Genomic DNA, 22,082 nt, shown 5'->3' on the forward strand with positions numbered 1-22,082 from the left:
ATTTGCCAAAAAACACGAGTATATGAAAAATGGACCAAAAAAAGACATGAGGCCAAAATCTGGACATTCTGTGAAAATCCATACAGTTGAAATGTATGGTTTACTTCCCCACTACATCCCAGTCCTTCACTACCCCTGACTGTCATGTGTTCCTCTGTTTGTTCTTCTCTCTTTCTGACTGCCTTATACTCCCATCTCATCCCAATTAATAAGTATAAACTGGAAGAGACTGCTGAGAAGTCCATATTATTTGCTCTCAGTTACTCTTGGAGAGGCAGAACCAGAAACATGTGAATGCCTGTAGTCTCTTGTATACTGACTAAACACATATTTCTGGTTTCCTTGAGTCATATGACTGTCATCATACTATGTTACTCTTGTTTTAATTTTTCCATATCCTAAGGTTTTTGCATACGTTTTTGGAATGGACTCAACTCTTAAGTGAAGGCATAATTAAAGTACATGCAATCAGTTTTGCTTCAGTCTTTGACGTTTGATATGTTTTTATTACTCTTAAGATGGCCTGTATGATTTTTTTTTAACTATAATATTCCTTAAACAGTTAATCTCTATCACACTAAATGGCTACTGTTACGTTCTTAATAAGCTTTGGATCAAATCTCACTACTTTGATCATGCTAAATAGTCATCGAGCAGCCAAGTAAACAATGCTTCTGAATCCCAGCGATAGATCAATTAGTAAATATATTTATTGGACTAAATAAAGTTTCTTTAAAAATAATAAAAAAATAAACTTCAACTGGTAGGGAAGGAATGAGCATGTTAAAGCTTGTTAAGAGTAAATGTTCTTCAAAGGTTTATCACTTAATAAATGTTGGATGGATACAACATAACTTTGTCCCTTCTCCTGGGGGGGGGGGGGTTGGGGGGGTAGTTTTACTCTCATAACATTTGTTTTTTTGCCATATATATATGTATGTATACATATATATATATATATATATATATATATATATATATATATATATATACTATCCAGGGTGAGCAAAGTACAGGTCCAGTATGATCAATGCCATTCCACAGAAAACATGATTAAACAATCACACAAATGGCTCCCTATCCAAATGTCAGCACCCATAATGCCGAGTGCTGAAAATCCCAAAAAAAAGAAATAAAACCTGGAGAAGAGCAAATTTCATAAATTGCTCTTCTCTGTAAAACTTCTTTTTATGGGGGAGGCAAGCATCCCCCTGCACCCCTTTTGTTGAGAGCAAGTCCAACACACCCCATGAACTTATATATACCAACTTCAAGATTGCTATACCTTGAAGAAAATTGAATATTCTGAGAAATGTCATCACAGACTTAATGTATGTAGGTCCAATCTGTTGGCCATTCAGGCTCTGCATTTTAAGACTCACCCTAGCAGGTTCAAACATTTCAAATGGTTACCCAAAGGAACACATAAAAAACTTTATAAATATCAAGTGTTACGTACTTAGTGATGTCAACTATTACAAGATATCCCCTAGACATTGCCTAATAATTGTATTTTTTCTTCTTTTGCTTTTCTTTTTGTTGTTGCACATGCCACACATATATACATATATATATATATATATATATATATATATATATATATATATATATATATATATATATATATGTGTGTGTGTGTGTATGTATGTATATATATTCCTATCTTTCTTGCTTCTTATTGAATTTGATAATGCAGCTAATTTGTTTGACTTTACTCAATTAGCACATTAGATGTTAAATCCTTGATGTCTTTATTTTACTGTTGATATTGAAATATATTGACATTTTTGTTAAATATCAAATTTAAATGTGATAATTTTGTTTACGAAAAAAAGAGAAATCGGAGTCTCCATAGTCTAGAATAGTAACCACAACATGAGGTCCTGCAGTACATCTCTTCAGTTATAGTAAATTCCCAAAATCCCTTTCCCCATTGCATATCAGTCTTTGAAATGCAGGTAGGTGGCCATGTCTGATTCAGGGTCTACACAGTACAGCATATACAGCATATCAATAAGTGTAAGTATACCCTTCAGTCTTTCCAGCACTCCTTATCAGTCTTATGCAGGCAGCAGTCAGGTTCCACAATAAGTAATAAAAGATATGGAGCATGTATGCTTTCCTGACACAATGAAGATCCTTAACATTCCTTACCTAACTTTGACAACTCTTTTAATATTGATTTTTTTTATAATTGTAGCAAAATGTGAGAAGTTTGCATTACGATATGTGATATGCGCTATGCTGAAAAGATAAGAAAGTGGAGTAAAAGAATTTATGTTCATGGATATACCATTAAAGACAAAAAAATGAAATGCAATATATAAGTATTCAGTTTACAATTATAGACAGCCTAGAATTTCATGGAGGGGAGATGACTATGGTTCCATTTTAGACATCGAGTAACTGTTATCAGCAATTATAAAATGCTTATAGCTATTCAGGTTTTAAGGACAATATAAACCTTAAAAGGTTATGTAATATGACCACATTTATTGCCATTATAGTTTCAAAGGTTCATATGTAAGTACTTGGCTAGCTGCCCTTGTGGGTCATTATAAGCCTAGCCAATTTTCCTTTTTGTACTTGAAATAGCCTATAACATTTGGTCATACATTGGCCTTAATCATCTCATGGTCAATAATTATTACCCCTAATCCATTATTAATCTCCTTACTGAGGGAATTACTGCAAATTGCCAAGTCAAACAACATCAGACATACTTGATTTAGGAATCTAAATCTATTCAGCATCATCTTCAACAGAACAGTTTGGAGGGACTGTTATATTTTACATAAGATACCATTGTTGTGAAACAGACTCTCCATTCACATAAAACAAAGTTCATCCCTGTCCATTTTCAACATAACTTAGATCTATGAACTGAAAATAAAATTAACCCAAGACTACTCCCTATTCTACTAACGGAGAGTGGCAGCTCCTAAATGCTTTATCTCATACATGGGTCCCCTCTAATTATCCATAGTATGATCCAAGTTATTCTCAATAGGTGCAATATGTAATTAATGACTGTGGGATGAGTAGGGCCAATCTATAAACAAATGGGGCAGATTATTTTGAGCAGAAAAAATGAAACTGTCTAGGTTTAAAATGGTCCACAAGGGCAGCTAGCCTTGTACTTGCCTGTGTACCTATAATGAGAATAACTTGGAACATATCATAGATAATTTGAGGGAACCCATGTATAGAGTAAACCATTTAGGAGCTGCTTCTGTCCATTAGTAGCACAGGGGCAGTCTTAATGTACATTTTCTCTTCTTAAATTTCCTAATTATACTTCCAATATAGAAAAAAATCATATTCTTTAGAACTTATTACATAAATAAGTAGAAATAAGTTGCCATCAGCAGAACTAGAATCTAATTATTTCTTGTCATTTACTAGATGCAACTTTTTTAACATTAGCATACATGTAGGCAATAATCTTTTAAAAAGAAAAACAACATTTATTGTTGACTTTAGCGTGGTGTGGTGATAGTCTAATCACAGAAGCTTTATTTATTTATTTTTTATTACTGCATTTATAAAGAAATCCTGCTTTATCACCTGCAATATTCTTGATGTCATCAAAGGCCATGATAATATTTCTATTGTTTTGAATGATTTTGTGCATTTAAAATGCTAGTACTACATTTAATTAGGAATAATAAGGCAACTTTGTTATTACTAGTGATGAGGAAAGAGCATAATTGTTCATTTCCAAACAAATATGCCTAAGTTTTACCCGCTACAAAGCATCCGATGTAATAGTTATAATTTTTCTAGACATATAAACCCATCTACAGACTTTTACTTACACATACCCAAATGTTGTAATTATTCTCTGCCACTTGGACTTAACAACAAAACCTCTTACATTTGAGATTTAACAATATTTATTGAATTATTAAAGTGATTGTATGCTCTTTCTGTGTAAAAACAAGTTTTATTACATATCATTAACATAGACAGTAGTACTAAACCTTTTAGCATCATTGTCTTCATAAACCTTTACATTCAGAGACATAATTCTATCCAGATGTGAACATTCACTATGTTTAAAAATATTACTTGTACCATTAATAGACATAATAAATGAGGTTAGTTAACTCTTTGCTTTCTCTTCAAGCAATAAAAATGTGTAATATCATGCATATATAACTGTATAACACTGCAAGAAAATTATTCGTATTAAATATATATTTATCCAATTTACAGAATGGGTCTCTTTATTACTTTATCCCTTTCCTGGTACTGAACGTCACATTAGTGGACAAATAATATTTTTGATTTTGGGTAGTCCATAAAACATAGACATAGTGAAAGTACAGAGCATAAAAAATTAAAGCCCATTCTTTACAGATGTCAGCCATGCATACTCATTCTTATAAGATACTATCGGGTGCAATGGTTAGTGTTGTTGCCTCACAGCAAGAGGTTATCCAGTTTGATTCTCAGCTGAAGCGCCTTCTGTGTGTAGTCTGCATGTCTTCCCCATGGTCGAATGAGTTTTAAAGACATATAGTAGGTGCATGTGTGTGCCTTCTTTGAAGGATGGGTGCCGGCCTGGCAACTCAACACTGTAAAAACTCTACTGCCACTCAATCTGTAGAACGGTGATCTGCTGGAGTGACCCATAATGGGAGAAGCGGAAAGACAGTTAAACACAATGACAAATGTACTTTTCGTATTCTGACAATTCATAGTTTGAGATTGGAAATACAGATTTTAGGTTCAGCTGCTGAAATAAATATAAACTCATTCATTCATTCACTTACTCGCAGTTTGTGTTGAAGATGACATAATGTGGGGTATAAAGGGCATTCCTTTAACAGGTAGTAAAACATTTTTCATCTGTGAAATTGTGTTTATAAATGTTAAGCATATCCACAGCACAAGACAATTCATTCCTTACAACATTTTGTCACAGCACTTGAAGTTTTGTTGCCATTGTTAGTAATACGTCTTTCAATACTGAGTCCCAACTCTTTCATTTCTCCTCCTCTTGTAAGTAACAATACTTATGGTACTTAGCCAAAATTCTTGCAGTTCTACTCTTACTGATTCTAGTAATAGATACAATATTCAGTCCCAGCTCTTGAACATACACTGTAATTGTTGGTAATGCTACTTATAATAGTCAGTCACAGCTGTTTAAGATCTGCTTGCATTATTAATAATGATAATTACAATACTTGCTGCAGCTCTTGAAGCTGTGCTCCCTTTGTATTACTAGTTTTGATACTGATGTTCCTAAGTACCATGGCAGTCAATGTTAGCATTAAATTAATAAAACACATAATAAAATAGATTGCAATAAATATAGTAAAACAGATAAGTGAAAACAATAAATGAAATATTAAGGAATATTACTGAACATATAATGGTAACAGGGTTGTGAGATTTTGAAATTCATTAAACTGATATGCTCACATAATATTGTTAAATGTGATGTAAAAGTATATTCTTGGAGGTATTTGTATTTACTGCATGAGAAAGTATCATAAGTTTATGTAAATGTACTTGCTATTATGAGTCTTTACTCTGGGAGTCCACTGAAAAGGAGCTATTAACTCAGCTGGACTATTATACTTTAACAAAACTAGATGAGTGACTAAATAAATATTTAGGATGAAATAAAACTGGACCAGTAACATGACAGATACAGATGAAATAAACACATTTAAAATCTAGATAAAAAATTAAGACTTTTTATATACCTTTTGAAACCAGATAATGATAGATTCTCTATCAGCCGCTGCAAGAACATTTCCCAGAGATACAGAGCCTGGTGTCTAATGTCCCACAGACCAGAAGTCTGCAAATGAATCACAGGAGTCTCTTACAGTCCCAGTCAATAGTACTTTAAGAGTCTTGTTGGACAGTATGTAAACAAGTGTTTCTTGAGACTATGTAGGACTTAATAAACTAGCTGCAAGACTTTAAAGATTATACATGAGTGAATGGACAACCACTGAGCAATTCACAGAACTCACAATATCAATATAATAAGAAGTACTGAAAGTAGACACATTTTAGAATTTTGCAGCAAGTACAGGTGGTCAAACCTACTGTTAGGCAGACCTAGGTATAGGTAATTGCTGCAACCAAGCCAAGATGACACTGGCATATGTATAACCTGGCATATGTAAAACCATTGATGGGATATAAGGAGGAAGCAGGTGCTTGATGCAGGAGTTATTTCAAAGCTGGAAAGGAGGTTTTCATGACTGTTGATCATTGATCCCAAAGTATTAATCTGTCATCAAAAAAATCACAGTGTGGTTTCTTGCCCTCGTCAAAAAAGTCAAGCTATCACCACTGTTAAAAACAAATATAACCAAACATAAGTGGTCCAGTAATAATCCAGACAACAAGTAATCCAATTGGCCAAGTCAGCAGTCACATAGTACAAAGCCAGCAAATTTACAACAGTGCAAATATGACAAAGATGCTTTTAAATAGTAATGAATATATCTATCTCAGTGCTGGTATTCAACTAGGTGGACATATCAAAATCAAACAGGAAACAGCCTGTAATCAGGAGTACACAATACTAGTAGGTTTGGAAGAAGCAGTAACAGTAACATCAACAAACATAAAAACGGTAAAGCTATGAAGAACTGGCAAACGTCAGCTAAACCCAGTGTGCACTGTGTTGTGCATTGCATTGCAAACTAGTCTGATGTGACAGAGGTGTCAATGGTTATAACTCTGAAATGTACCTGTACAGTATAAAACTTGTTTGGGTATGACAGGGCTTATCTGAAGGAGTGCACTTCTACCACATGCTCTTGAAGCTAATTGACTTTGGATATTAACTGGTACAAATGATGGGAGTCAAAGCCCAAATTGCTGGTTCCATCTTATAAAATAGTTTTGAAGTCCGTTGCATTACAGACCCTACTGAGCACACTCTTTTACAGGTAAAGTATTCTAGATCCTGATAAAGATTTCAAGACATAAAAATCTAATGATATATATAATTTTATGAAACCTTTGAAAAAGTAGGGGCAAAACTTTTTAGAGCATTATATTTGATAAAAAGAACTCTTGGCTCCAAAGTGTTTTCACTCCCATTATACTATTTCCTGAATAAACTGAACATCTGCTATAGCTAGGCACTGTGCTGCTATAATGGCAAGGACCAAAATAAATTAGAAAGAGTTCAGATAGAGTTTACTAAAAGAATACTGCTATTATATATTATAATAAAGACTATTACTCTTTATTGTTGTCCTGTTTGGAATAGTAAAAGTAGTTTTTGCACAAGCAGTTACACTCCAGTAAAAAGCAGAATTTGGTTTACCAAGCAACTTATGGAAGGCCAGTATCTGCATAATGATGGTATGGTTTCATAGCTGGCTTTAACTGCTGCTGTTAGAGACTTGCTCCTCAAAACAGCTTCAGTGTACTGTTTCTGAAAAGTAACAATTCAGATGAGAACTTTCTTTTTTTAATCATATTACTTAGGGATGCACAAGCCAGTGCATTTCTTTGTGCCGGTCCCAAGCCCTGATAAATGGGGAGGGCTGCGTCAAGAAGGGCATCCGGCGTAAAGCTTGGCCAAGTCATTCATGTGGACACCAGTAAATATTTACATACTAGATCGGTCGAGGCCCAGGTTAACAATGACCACCACCAGTACTGTTAGCTAACAGGGTGCTGGCGGAAATTGGGCTACTGTTGGCGAAGAAGGAGAGGAGGTGGAAGGCATGGCCAAAGAAGGAAGAGAGGAGAAAGGCTAGGAATGTGGTAGTGAGGGTCAGAACTTTGAATGTTGGCAGTATGACTGGTATAGGGAGAGAGCTGGCCAATATGATGGACAGAAGGAAGGTTGATATATTCTGTGTGCAAGAGACCAGATGGAAGGGGAGTAAGGCTAGGTGTATTGGAGTTAGGTTCAAATTGTTTTATCGTGGTGTGGATGGTAGGAGAAATGGCATAGGCATTATCCTGAAGGAACAGTATGCCAAGAGTGTTTTGGAGGTGAGAAGAGTGTCTGATAGAGTGATGTTTATGAAGCTGGAAACTGATGGTGTATTGATGAATGTTGGTAGTGCATATGTTCCACAAGTTGGGTGTGCGATAGACGAGAAAGAAAAATTTTGGAGTGAGTTGGATGAAGTGGTGATTATTGTACCCAAGGGTGAGAGAGTGGTGATTGGAGCAGATTTCAGTGGGCATGTTGGTGAAGGGAACAGAGGGGATGAGTAAGTGATGGGGAGGTATGGTGTTAAACAAAGGAATGCAGAAGGTCAGATGGTAGTGGATTTTGTGAAAAGATGGACATGGTTGTAGTGAATACGTATTTTAACAAGAGGGAGGAGCATAGGGTGACATACAAGAGTGGAGGAAGATGCACACAGGTGGATTATATCTTATGTAGGAGGGCCAGTTTGAAGGAGATTGGGGAAGTGTCATTAGGCAGCATGGGATGGTGGTTTGTAAGATGACGTTGGTGATCAAGAAGAGGAGGAGGAGTATGAGGGCAGCAGCAAGGATCAAATGGTGGAAACTGAAAAAGGGTAATTGTGAGGTAGAGTTCAAGGAAGAGTTAAGACAGGCACTGGGTGGCAGTGAAGAGTGACCAAATAGCTGGGTAACTACAGCAGAGCTAGTAAGGGAGACAGCTAGAAAGGTGCTTGGTATGACATCTGGACAGAGGAAGGGCGATAAGGAGACATGGTGATGGAATGAGGAAGTACAGGAGAGTATACAGAGAAAGAGGTTGGCAAAGAAGAAGTGGGATTATCAAAGAGATAAAGAAAGTAGACAGGAGTATAAGGAGATGAGTTGCATGGCAAAGAGAGAGGTGGCGAAGGCTAAGGATAAGGCATATGAAGAGTTGTATGAAAGGTTGGACACGAAGGATGGAGAAAAGGACATGTATCAATTGGCTAGACAAAGGGACCGAGCTAGCAAAGATGTGCAGCAGGTAAAGGTGATAAAGGATAATGAGGGAAACATACTCACAAGCGAGGAGAGTGTGTTGAGCAGATGGAAAGAGTACTTTGAGGGGTTGATGAATGAAGAGAATGAGAGGGAGAGAAGGTTGGATGATGTGCGGATAGTGAATCATGAAGTGCAATGGATTGGCAAGGAGGAAGTAAGGATAGCTATGAAGAGGATGAAGAATGGAAAGGCTGTTGGTTCATATGACATATGTGTGGAAGCATGGAGGTGTTTAGGTGAAATGGGAGTGGAGTTTTTAACTAGATTGTTTAATGAAATTTTGGAAAGTGAGAGGATGCCTGAGGAATGGAGAAAAAGTGTTTTGGTACCGATTTTTTAAGAATAAGGGTGATGTGCAGAGCTCTAGTAACTACAGAAGGATTAAATTGATCAGTCCCAGCATGAAGTTATGGGAAAGAGTAGTGGAAGCTAGGTTAAGAAGGGACATATTGATTAGTGATCAGCAGTATGGTTTTATGCCAGGAAAGAGCACTACAGATGCGATGTTTGCTCTGAGAGTGTTGATGGAGAAGTACAGAGAAGGTCAGAAGGAATTGCATTGTGTTTTTGTAGACTTAGAGAAAACACATGACAGGGTGCCTAGAGAGGAGTTGTGGTATTGTATGAGGAAGTCGGGAGTGTCAGAGAAGTATGTAAGAGTGGTACAGGATATGTACGAGGTTTGTGTGATAGCGGTGAGGTCTGCTGTGGGAGTGACAGATGTGTTTAAGGTGGAGGTGGGATTACATCAAGGATCAGCTCTGAGCCCTTTCTTATTTGCAATGGTGATGGACAGGTTGACAAACGAGATCAGACAGGAGTCCCCGTGGACTATGATGTTTGCAGATGACATTGTGATCTGTAGTGAGAGTATGGAGCAGGTGGAGGAGACCCTGGAGAGATGCAGATATGCTCTAGAGAGAAGAGGAATGAAGGTCAGAAGAACTAAGACAGAATATATGTGTGTGAATGAGAGGGAGGATAGAGGAATGGTGAGGATGCAAGGAGTAGAGGTGGTGAAGGTGGATGAGTTTAAATACTTGGGATCAATAGTTCAGAGTAATGGTGAATTTGGAAGAGAGGTTAAGAAGAGAGTATAGGCAGGGTTAAGTGGGTGGAGAAGTGGGTGGAGAAGAGTGTCAGGAGTGATTTGTGACAGACGAGTACCAGTAAGAGTGAAAGGGAAGGTCTACAAGAGGGTAGTGAGACCAGCTATGTTATATGGATTGGAGACAGTAGCTTTGACAAAAAGGCAGGAGTTAGAGCTGGATGTGGCAGAGTTAAAGATGTTAAGATTTGCACTGGGTGTGATGAGGGTGGACAGGATTAGGAATAAGTATATTAGAGGGTCAGCCCAGGTTGGAAGGTTTGGAGACAAAGCCAGAGAGGCAAGATTACATTGGTTTGGACATGTGCTGAGGAGGGATGCTGAGTATATTGGGAAAAAGATGCTAAGGATGAAGCTACCAGGTAACAGGAAAAGAGGAAGGCCTAAAATAAGGTTTATGGATGTGGTGAGAGAGGACATGCAGGTGGTTGGTGTGACAGAGCAAGATGCAGAGGACAGGAAGAAATGGAAACGGATGATCTTCTGTGGCGACCCCTAACTGGAACAGCCAAAAGAAGATGATGACTTAGACAAGATGTGCAACTATAAAATGAGTGTAACTTGTATAGTAATATTTTCTGAACTGTTTACTCTGTTGGTTTATATTTGATTAAAATGACATAAAGATGTTGCTGCTATGAAACAACAGTAGTCTTATAATTAATGTGAGAAGCTGAAATGTATTCCAAAATATCCTCTGTGACATGAAATGTATGATGTCCATACATGCATTTATAGGTTTCTTTTTTCACTTTTTTGCACTTCTATCAATTAGTATCAATACAGTGATAAAATTCATTGAAATACATCCCTTTCTGTACAGGTGGAAGCAGTTATTTGTGACCACAGCATATGCTGCACTGGCCTGGATAACAAGTCACAAAGAATAAAATATACTACCAATTTTCCTTTAAGGATTTATGAGGTATAACTAAAGAAAACTTCTAAAGCTGCAACTATAAGACAGAAGAGATATAGGTTTCTTGTAATTTAATCATGACCAGCAAACAGTAGTAAGCTATTTTACATGCATGTTGGAATAATAAATATGATGTTAAATAATTAGGCATAACCAGAGTATTAATTAATTGTGGTCATTTCTGCCTTTGGCAGAAGGAATCTGGGTCATAAGCTGCTTTGCATTATGAAGAATCTGCATCCCACTGAACAGTATCACGCTGAGTCTAAGGGAACACCAGCTCAGCAGGGGAAAGCATCTGCTTTGTAATGGCTGAGCAAGGTTAGTACATCTTTATCTCTTTGTTAAAGACATAAAACATTTCAATGTCCCATGGGAAGAGCAGGAAAAAGGCATGCCAGAATAATGTTATCTTAGGACAACATGCTTCCAGATGGTGCTGTACTGATGAGAATGGGTAGGCATTAAAGAAAAAAAAAATATATATATATATATATTTACATGTGTATGTATGTGTGTATATATATATATATATATATATATATATATATATATATTTTTTTTTTTTTTTAACTATTTCTGGAAAAGAATAATTTTGTAATAAATTTAGCAATTTAATTGTCGTTAGTAGCATGGCAAAGCTTCAATAAATATTTGGAACATAAACAGTACATAGCTTTGTAGGATATGTGCAAATCTTCCCCATTAGTATCAAATGTATTGATAAGAACACCTGTGACAAACTGTGATATTTCAGTCACTGAATTTTGACATCAGGAATTGATAAGGCAATAAAGAAAAATTAACCAACTATGATCAAAAGTCTAATGCTAACAAAGAAAGATTAAACAATTAGGAAGATTATGGATATGCAACATGAGCTGTATGTTTGCGTGTGTGTGTGTTTGTGTGTGTGTGTGTGTGTGTGTGTGTGTGTGTTTTGTGTGTGTGTGTGTGTGTGTGTGTGTGTGTGTGTGTGTGTGTGTGTGTGTTTCTCTCTCACTATATATATATATATATATATATATATATATATATATATATATATAGATTCACCTTATAATCTCGAAATACTGAAATCTCGAACTTCAGGATTGCAAGACTATAAAGCTGAACATTCACAATATCAAAACCCCAAAAACCTGAAATTCAAAATTGTGACTTTTAAATACACCCTCCACCACACAAACAATCATACACACACCTTCCTCCCCACACTGCAACAAACCAACAAAACACACACAAACACAACACAAATGCACACACATACCTTATATATAAGTAGGGGGGCAAGCCCCCCCCCACACTCACATGTACCTCCTCTACTTATATAAACTAACTCCGAGATTGCGCTAAAAATACAAAGAAACTAAACCCACCACTACATACTCTATATTCCCCTTGCACAAACACACACCATATGTATACACACTCCACCACTCTCAACACTACACACTCTAACCTACCTACCCTAACCTACACCTAAAACTTCCCAACACACTGACATACACTCAAATCCCTACCCAAAACCCTTAAAAAAACAGCACTTACCTGAATATCCACATATATCCACACAACAGGCAAACCATATCCCACAGCACACCGTACCGTACAAACACAGCAAATCCCATGTACCGTGCCACCACAACCACAAATTCGAGACTTCAAAGTCAAATTCGATCAAGTGTAGTTTCGCTCAGCTGCACTTTTGGCATTTTTGTCTCGAGATACTGAAATTCAGGATTTCAGGATTTCAAGATAGTAAAGTGCTTATATATATATATATATATATATATATATATATATATATATATATATATATATAGATAGATATACAGACACACACACACACACACACACACACACACACACACACACACACACACACACACACACACACACCACACGCTCACATGCGCACATGTGTGAGTATGTGTCAGTATAAGTAAGATAGACACCAATCTTAGTACAATAATAAAGAAACACCCCGCCATTTTTTCTGTGAAGGAATAGTGTAGCAGCTCCTGCACGGAATATGACCACTGAGCGATCCAGTAAATAAGGCTGGAGACATGCATGAGCCTGCCAGCACTGTTCTGGCATAGACACCACTGAATAATGCCAGTTACCTCATTTGTTGGTGAAAAACATGCAAATAAGGTGAATTAGCTGTTCACTAAACAGACGGCCATCCGTGTCAGAACAGTGTAAGGTGCAGAAATATATTTGGTTACTAACCGAATACATTTCTTCAAAAATCAAAACGGAGACATGACAGCTTAAAGTAAAGCATGTATTATAACCATTAGGCATGCCAATGGCCAAAGATATGGCCATTGGCATAGAAAAGTGTTGAAAAAATATGAAAATCAAAGTTTTATTTTTTTGGTCCGATTTTGGCCGTTTAAGCATAGCGCAGCAGTGCGCAAACGGGATTGTGCCAAAAAGAAAAGAAAAAATGTGAAAAGACAATTTTAACTGAAATCTGTATTTTGCCATTATAGTGTATGGCATGCCGAATCAAAACAATAACAGGTAACACTGGTTGCTAAGGAGGAAGGCTCTGGTGTAGTGGGGTAACCAGGGACTAAGGCAGTGGGGTATGCAAATGAGAAAATTTTACTGAATCACTTAATGGGAGACCATTCTCTGGCTGCAACTAACTGGGTAGGAGCTATAAGGCAGTGGTATAAGCAGGAGAAGCAGCTGACATGAAAAAAGGGGTGTGTCATGCTTAGCATAAGCACATTGGAGCTCCATGGCTCCAATTTGAGCTTGGCTAAGCACAGCTAAGCAAGGGGGGAGTGTCCGAGGCTGTATTGACTTATCCCATGAAATGAAGAGCATGTTCGCATCCAGGAGAGGGCCATTTCTGCTTCAAAGTGTTTACTTTAGCAAAATGAGTGTGCGGCATTCACCTGGTCTAAAACAAAACAAAAAAAAAAAAAAACAGAAATAGGAGAATTGTTTACATTTGGGCACCAGGTTAGTGTGGCATGCCTCGGGGCTTAAAAGGGGCAGAAATGGGAAAGGAAAAAAAGGCAAATAGCAGAATAAAAGCAATCAAGTACAAATAATATAGCAGGCAAGTGGAATGTATCATAGCCAGCCAATCATACAGACAGCATCTGCAGCACAACAGTATAAACTATGCAAACACTGTTCAGTCTGTTTTTTCCCACAACCTGTGCACCATTGGTGTACACACTGAGGGGAATTTTAACCAACAAAGTGTTAGGTGCTGCTGTTTCTTTGATACATCAGTATGTGCTAGAGGCTGAGGGTGTTGAGGAGGATAATGCTGGCAACCACCCCAGACTGAGGAAAACGAGAAGAGTGTTCAGTCCCAGGGTAACCTACCAGGGTCTATATGATCTGGAGATAGCAGAGTGCTACAGGGTGGATAGGGACATACTTCAGCAACTCATCGAGCTGTGCTGGCTTCACCACAGTCCCAGAGCCAAGAGAGGGGAACCCATCCCAGTGGATACGAAGGTATGTGTAGCCTTAAGAATACTAGCTACAGGTACTTTTCAAAGACCTACTGGGAACATCATGAGGGTCTCACAGGCATCTGCATGCAGGGCACTCCAGCAGTTCCTGGATGCCATGCTACCACATACCAGTGCACACATTTACTTTCCCAACACCCGTGAGGAGAGTACCAGCAATGCGTGTCATTTCCATCTTGTAGTAGTCTCCCCGGAGGTACTGGGTGCCATGGACTGCATGCAAATCCACATCAAAGCACCACTCGGTGAACAGGGTAGGGTCTACTTAAAACACAAGGGCTTTCACTCCATCAACTGCCAGGTCATGTGCTATGCCCAGGACATCATCATTAATGTATGTGCTGGCAGCTCTGGAAGCTATCACAACTCCCACATCTGGCATTCCTCACAGCTGTACCAGGGATTTGCAGGGGGGGGGATGTCCCATATGGCCATCTGCTGGGGGATGCTGGCTATGCACTGGAGCCATGGATGATGACTCCCATCAGAAATGCACACCCACTCACTCAAGAACACCATAATGAGGCCCATGCACATACCAGGATCATTATAGAGCATGTGTTTCGGATGCTCAAGTCAAAGATCTGATGCCTTGACATATCTGATGGATCCCTGCAGTATTCTTCAGCCACATGTGCACACATGTTCATAGTATGTGCCATGCTACACAATATGATCCTGTGTAAACAGCTGCAGCAGAAACAGCATGCGGAAGGGCCACACAGTACCCCACCATTGCCAAGGTCCCCAAAGGCACAGAGGGACTCGGAGGAGGAACCCCTTGAGTCAGCTCCTGTAGGCAGATGGAGGCATTCCCAGTATGACCTGGCCTTGGCAAAGAGGCAATGCATAGCACACTCACTGACACTGTAGGGACCCAAGGACTGACACCTCTCTCTGACTTGCATACACAGTAAAATGGATGCCACACACATCACACTACCTGTACCTTACCATGCATAGGCAGTGTTCTACGTGCATATGGCATAGGCAGCCCTCAAGCACCATTCTCACAACTGCTGCAGGCACAAGGTATGTCAGTCTTCTTAACAATAAATGAATGGATTAGTATGTTCTGGTAGCATATCTATGGTATTGCTGCATGCATGCAAGGGAATGGGGTGGCCTACTGTGATAGTAGCATACAACTGACAGCTATGTGAACACCAGGAAATGTTTGCCCAATACTGGCCTCCCCATTCTATGCAGTAGTACCCAAGGTGACAAATCCTACTGCAGTATATGTGGGAGGCCAACTAACTGGGGAGTCATAGGTCACAGGCATGGATGTCAGTGTGGGAGTCCCATACTCTCTTTTCAGCCTCACCCAGCAAGTCAGCCATAGAAAACCATAAAGAAATGTCTGGAAAAGGCCCACGAATGGTGACAATAATTAAATACCCCTTACAGATGTACACAGTGATAGCACAGCAGGTCTTTCAGTTGCAGTAAGGCTCTGAAGGGTAAGAAGTCTGAAACTCAAATGTATGCCATTACAATCTGACCTGTGGTTTTTAGAGATATACCTCTAGTCTCTAAGACAGGGCACAACACTATGCTAAATGGAATCAAAATTCAAAGCAAATATCAGCACAGTTTGTGCAAATGTTTACAGTTGACAGGTGTGCCCCCCCCCCACACCCATATTCCCATAGAAATGCAGTAACATGTATGTTTGCAGGGAAATAGCAGCAAAGCACATATTGCCAGAGCTGTCACAATCAACATGATAACTTGTTGCATTTCCACAATATGCAAGGGCCAATCAGCTATGTATATGTATGGTTAATACTGTCAGGATGTGGCCAGAACTTACTCCTGGCTGTTGTGTTGTAGTGGCCTAGGTACAATGCTGTCTTTGACAGGGCCATGTTCCAAAAACTGCAGAGCTAAGTAGTCTGCATGTCAGATACACCTATGGTAAGAGTTGTATACACTGTCCAGATGTCAATATCTTTTAATGCAGGAAACCTGTACAGGTCATGGACAGGGGGGCACACATATGGACAGTACATAGCTTGCAGTGCCTGCCATACATCAGTATGTGCTAGAGGCTGAGGGTGTTGAGGAGGATAATAACACAGTGCCTGCCATACCTCTCAACTCCACAGACATATTGCAGAATGTCCAGAGGTTTGCATCATACATGTGGCCTGTATAACATGAAATAGTGGTTGTCTGGCAATTCATTGACAAATCACACAAGACTAAGGTCAGAAAATAATGAAAGATTGTAGTGTCAGACTTTGCTAATGCAAAACCTGTTACTGAATCACCTTTCTAAGTCTGTAAGACCAATAATTAAAAATGGTCCCTATATTTAAGCCTCTGTCCCCCAATCACTTATGGCTTTGTCTAGATGTATGGCTTTCAGAAGTTCAGAGGTATGGTGTCTAGTAGGACAGCAGATACCTGAAGGTCAGTGTACTGTCAGTGTATAAAAGGCAGCCAACTTTCTGTTTCAGCACTGACAATATGTCTCTGGCCAACAGCCATACCCCTGGAATGACACAGGTTGTCACAGAAGGAGCACAAGTATGCCTCGTATATCTGTTCTGCTTGTCCTAACATTGAATTTGCCTGCCAACTATTTGCAAAACAAGAAAGGGTCATGTCAAAACAGCAATGGCAGACAGTGGGAACGCAGATGTCAAACCCATAACAGCAAACATGCAATTACCAAACCAGTCTCCTAACTCTCTGTTTGGCAGAACAGTATTAACACCCTGCCCCCATGTGTGGGCCTTTGTCTGACTGTCATATTTGGGCAGGTGCAGATGCCAGTCTATGATGGTATGACAGCTAGGCCCAAATGTAGCCTCATAATAAGATACAGCAACACAAACCATCTAAGGACCACAGCAAATGGAGTGGTGCAATGATGGACAACCTGCTAAATAGGTGCATTCAGAGGTGTGAAGTACACAACCCTGTGTGCAATATAATGGCATGTACCCTGCCCACATCAGAATTACAAATACATAACGGCAGCCACTTTGGCCAAAGCTTGTGACTGGACTACAGAAAGACATAGTGGCACACATAAGGGGAAGGGAAACCACTGGCAAGACAAATGGAGAATGTGCACACCAAAGCAGATTGTGCAGTAACATAGGTGCCATGCAGTGTAAGGAGTCAGTAAACATCACCTGCAAATACACAACATGCACCCATGTAAGTGGAGGTCCACAACAATACAAAACCCAAACAATGGACACCTCAGAGGCAAAATCACATGAGAACCCCACAAACCTACACACCACAGGCCATGTTAACTTCACACACCAGAGTCTTGCAAACACTAAGGCCTTACCCCAAACCTCAAAAACCTACCCTACACAGATAGGGTAACAGCACTGTCCTTCTACCCCATTCCATACAGACTCTGCTGAGGTGACCCCTGTCTGGCATACAAAGTAATCAAGACCCTGCCTTGATGGGACTGTTGCACATCTGAAACTCAAGGCCCACTCCATCAACCTGCTGGTGCAGCATCAACCTGTGCTGTGATATCAGTATGGCTTGTTGGTGTGACAGATACATGTATCACACACTCCCCCATTTGTGGAGTACACTCACTGTCAACAGCAAGCCAAGTGCCTCAGTATTCCTACTGATGTGCTCCCTGTATTACTGCATGGGAAACACAAAATACAGTCATGTGATCCCACCTGTGTCTCTGCTGGACAGGGGCTCTGTGTGCTGACATGTTGTAACATGGGCTACACTCTCATCTGTATGGGTTATAAGGGCTTCAGAGCCAATACCCTACTAATGTCATAGAAACCTATCAACCTATACACAACTGTCTGTCAGTGGTTCACCAAGTTACTCTGTACTGCTCTGCCACTGTCATATCTGGAAGTTACAATGCTGTGTGGAATATACTACACATATAATGGACATTTCTGCACAGCAGAATGCACTCTGTATCCACACCCATACCTCCCAACCTCTGACAGCAAGACATCTGGACAAGGTCAAAAATAAAAGTGGGACAAAGGCACAATGATAGGCATGTGTTGTAAATATTTCCCTTACATACTGAGAAAGTTGGTAGGATAAGAAGTTTTGCATTAACAGGAATTGTCTGAAGCTTATAAAGTCTATAACACTAATGTCTGTCATTATTTTGTAATGTCAGTCTTCAATTATATGCAACTTACTTGCCATAAAAACACAAGTTTATGTAGACTGGATGAAACTTCTAGATTAACACCTGGACATTCTGCCAAACTATGTACAGATGAATGGTTTGGCCCACACCAGGATATGACATTTCAGGTAATAAGTATGCCACACAAGCAGGAGATTCCCAGCACGTATATCACCAAGTTGCTGGACTGTTTCCACAGCTTCAACAGTCGAACAGCTATAGCCATACCTCTCAACTGGCCTTTTTGGGAAGGAATGTATATAGTCAGGTTCATAATATTGGTCTGTGCATCATACATATTGTATCCCTCTGATAAAGCACTGTGCTGATCTGAGGATGTCTGTTACTAGGTAATGACACAATGCATTGCAGTGTCAGACTTTAGATATGTCAGAAAATGTCTGATAAAACAAACCCAGCACCCCTAGGAAAGTCCTGTTTACTTTTGAGAGGTATGGTTGTAGCACACAAAATCCTGGATCAGAGTACACCTATCTCTGGAATGGAGTCCCACACTCACTATAAAAGGTTGCACTGGGCATGATCCTACACTTAGAGAATCACAGGCCATGTTGGAACCCACATTGGATTATATAACTGTATTGTGCATATATCTCTTTGCATACAGACAGCTATGTACACCTTAACTATCCCTGCACACATTCATCAGACAGGATTACCCTCAGCTAGCTGTAGGTAGCCCATATGTGATATATCTGCATCTGTTGCTCATGATACACAGGCATATATATGGGCAACCTATAATATGTCAAGCATACACACACATAGATAAGGGGAAGAGAGAGACAGACAGTGATAGAGAGAGAGAGATAGAGAGACACAGGGGTATGCAAACAGAGTGAGTGACACACACGGATACCTTGAATGGCTTAGAGTGATGTCCTGCTGTGCACAGTGGCATACTAGCTGTAAACAGTAGCATGTGCCAGGATGAAGGCGGGCTCCATTGTGTAACAGTACTGAGGTGGGGGTTATAATATCACACCACCTGCCTGTGTGTGTGTGTGATTGTGTGTGTGTGTGTGTGTGTGTGTGTGTGTGTGTGTGTGTGTGTGTGTGTGTGTGTGTGTGTGTGTGTGTAAGTCTGTATGCATGTCGGCTGAAGAACTAGATAGGCAGGGGTTCTATTTCCAGTTCTGGCAAACATGTGTGTAACTGTAAGTCTGTATGTATGTAGGCTGAAGTATTTTGAGGACTTTCCCACCCAGTACACATCCCAGTGCCCAACTTTAGCAGTCCTGCTGATGTCATTCACCTTAGAAGTACCTTTGTGCACTTGGCAACCATGTAAACTCTGTAGCTTGTGCAATAACTGTGAAACACTATAGCACAAATAACTAGATAGGCAGGGGTTCTATTCTGAGTTTGGCAAATGTGTGTGTGTGTGTGTGTGTGTGTGTGTGTGTGTGTGTGTGTGTGTGTGTGTGTTTGTGTGTGTGAGTGTGTATGTGTTTGTGTGAGTGTGTGTGTGTGTCTGTGTGTTTGTGTGTGTGTGAGTGTGTGTGTGTGTGTGTGTGTGTGTGTGTGTGTGTGTGTGTGTGTGTGTGTGTGTGTGTGTGTGTGTGTGTGTGTGTGTGTAAGTGCATATACAAGCGTTGTAAGTGTGTATGTTTGTAGGCTGAAATATTTTGAGGATTTTCCCATCCACAACACATCCCAGTGCCCTACTTTAGCAGACCTGCTGATGTCATTGCCCTTAGAGCTACCTTTGGACAGCACTCAGCCCTATAAGCTCCATGATGCATGTAATAACTAATTAACAGTATAGTACAGATAACCATATAGGCAGGGATTCTACACTCAATTGTGCCAAATGTGTGTGTATGAGAAGGTGTTTGTAAGTGTGTATGTTTGTAGAGTAATGTATTTTGATGCCCTTCCAACCCAGTACATTTCCCATCGCCATACTTTACAAGAGCTCTTGATGCAATCACCTTAGACATACCTTCCGACACTGTGAAATCCAATAAGCTCTGTAGCACATGTGATAATTGTGTAAAACTATAGTACACATAACTCGATAGGTAGGGGTTCTAATCTCAATACTGGCAACTGTGATACTGTGTGTGAGTGTGTGAAACTCACATCATCCATGTGTGTGTGTGTGTGTGTGTGTGTGTGTGTGTGTGTGTGTGTGTGTGTGTGTGTGTGTGTGTGTGTGTGAGAATCATATCCTCTGGGGGTATGGGTTATACCATGTTGAGGTGGGTACCACCCAGTACACATCCCATTGCCTACTTTACAAGGCCTGCTGATGTCATTCACCTTAGCTCTATCTGTATACACTTGTCAGCCCTCTAAGTTCTGTGGCATATGCAATAACTGCGTAATACTATAGTGGAAATGCTTAGATAGGTTGGGGTTCTAATTTCAATACCGACAACTATAGTAGTGTGTGTGAAGCATATCCCCCTGTGGCTGTTGTGTGTGTAGGTTATACCATTTTATGACGTGTTGACCCCTACCCATGACATTACTTTAAAGACCTTGTTAATGGCATCTGCCTCACATGCACCATGTAACACTATACAGCCCATACCATTCATCTGTACAGATGTGTATGGGATATCCACATATTTGCATCCTATATGTGGTCTGTGTCCCCTGACAATGAGCATTCCTTTGATATCATTGCCAAATATGTCACAGTTACTGTAGTGACACACATACCAGCATCAGACATCATACCTGACTGACACATCATGCTGATACAAAGTCTGTCATTCTATCACTTGTGCAGGTTTGTAGGAGCAGTAGACAAGACCAATCGCTATGTCTGGTGGGTTATCTCACCATCCACAAAGGCATTCACAAGATTACCTGTTGAAAGAGGTTGTGTGTTATGTCCCAGGCATATAAGCAACGTGGAGCATGTCATGTTTGTGCAGAACTATAGTACACACAAGTGGATACGTAGGGTTTCTAATATGTCTATCGGCAACTCTGTATGTGTTTCTGTATGCACAGTCCCTGTGGTTATCTTCAGTGTGTGTATGTTATAGCTATACCATTTTGTGAGCCTCTTTCACCCTGTGAACTCCCCATTTGAAAATCTAGTGTCAGCCCATACAGATGTCATCCATGGTACAAGCACAGTTACACAGTTTCTAATACCAAGCCACTGTGGTTCAATGGTGTTATCACTATGTAGTGTACATTAATAGATGGGTTAGGTCATCTACTCTGATAAGTGTCACCTTCATGTGCATGTGTGTCCCAATGCATGTCCCCATGCAGTGGTGTGCAAGTGTGTGTGTGTGTGTGTGTGTGTGTGTGTGTGTGTGTGTATGTGTGTGTATGTGTCAGATGGCTCTAACATGTTAAGGGCCTCTGAACCAAAATTGGCAATCCTAACAGACCCTGCAATTGTCACCCAGTTCAATAGTAGTGGCAGACACTGTCATACTACAG

This window comes from Protopterus annectens, chromosome 7.part0 (assembly GCF_019279795.1).
Source record: "Protopterus annectens isolate FY-2018-M chromosome 7.part0, PAN1.0, whole genome shotgun sequence".
Taxonomy (NCBI): domain Eukaryota; kingdom Metazoa; phylum Chordata; order Ceratodontiformes; family Protopteridae; genus Protopterus; species Protopterus annectens.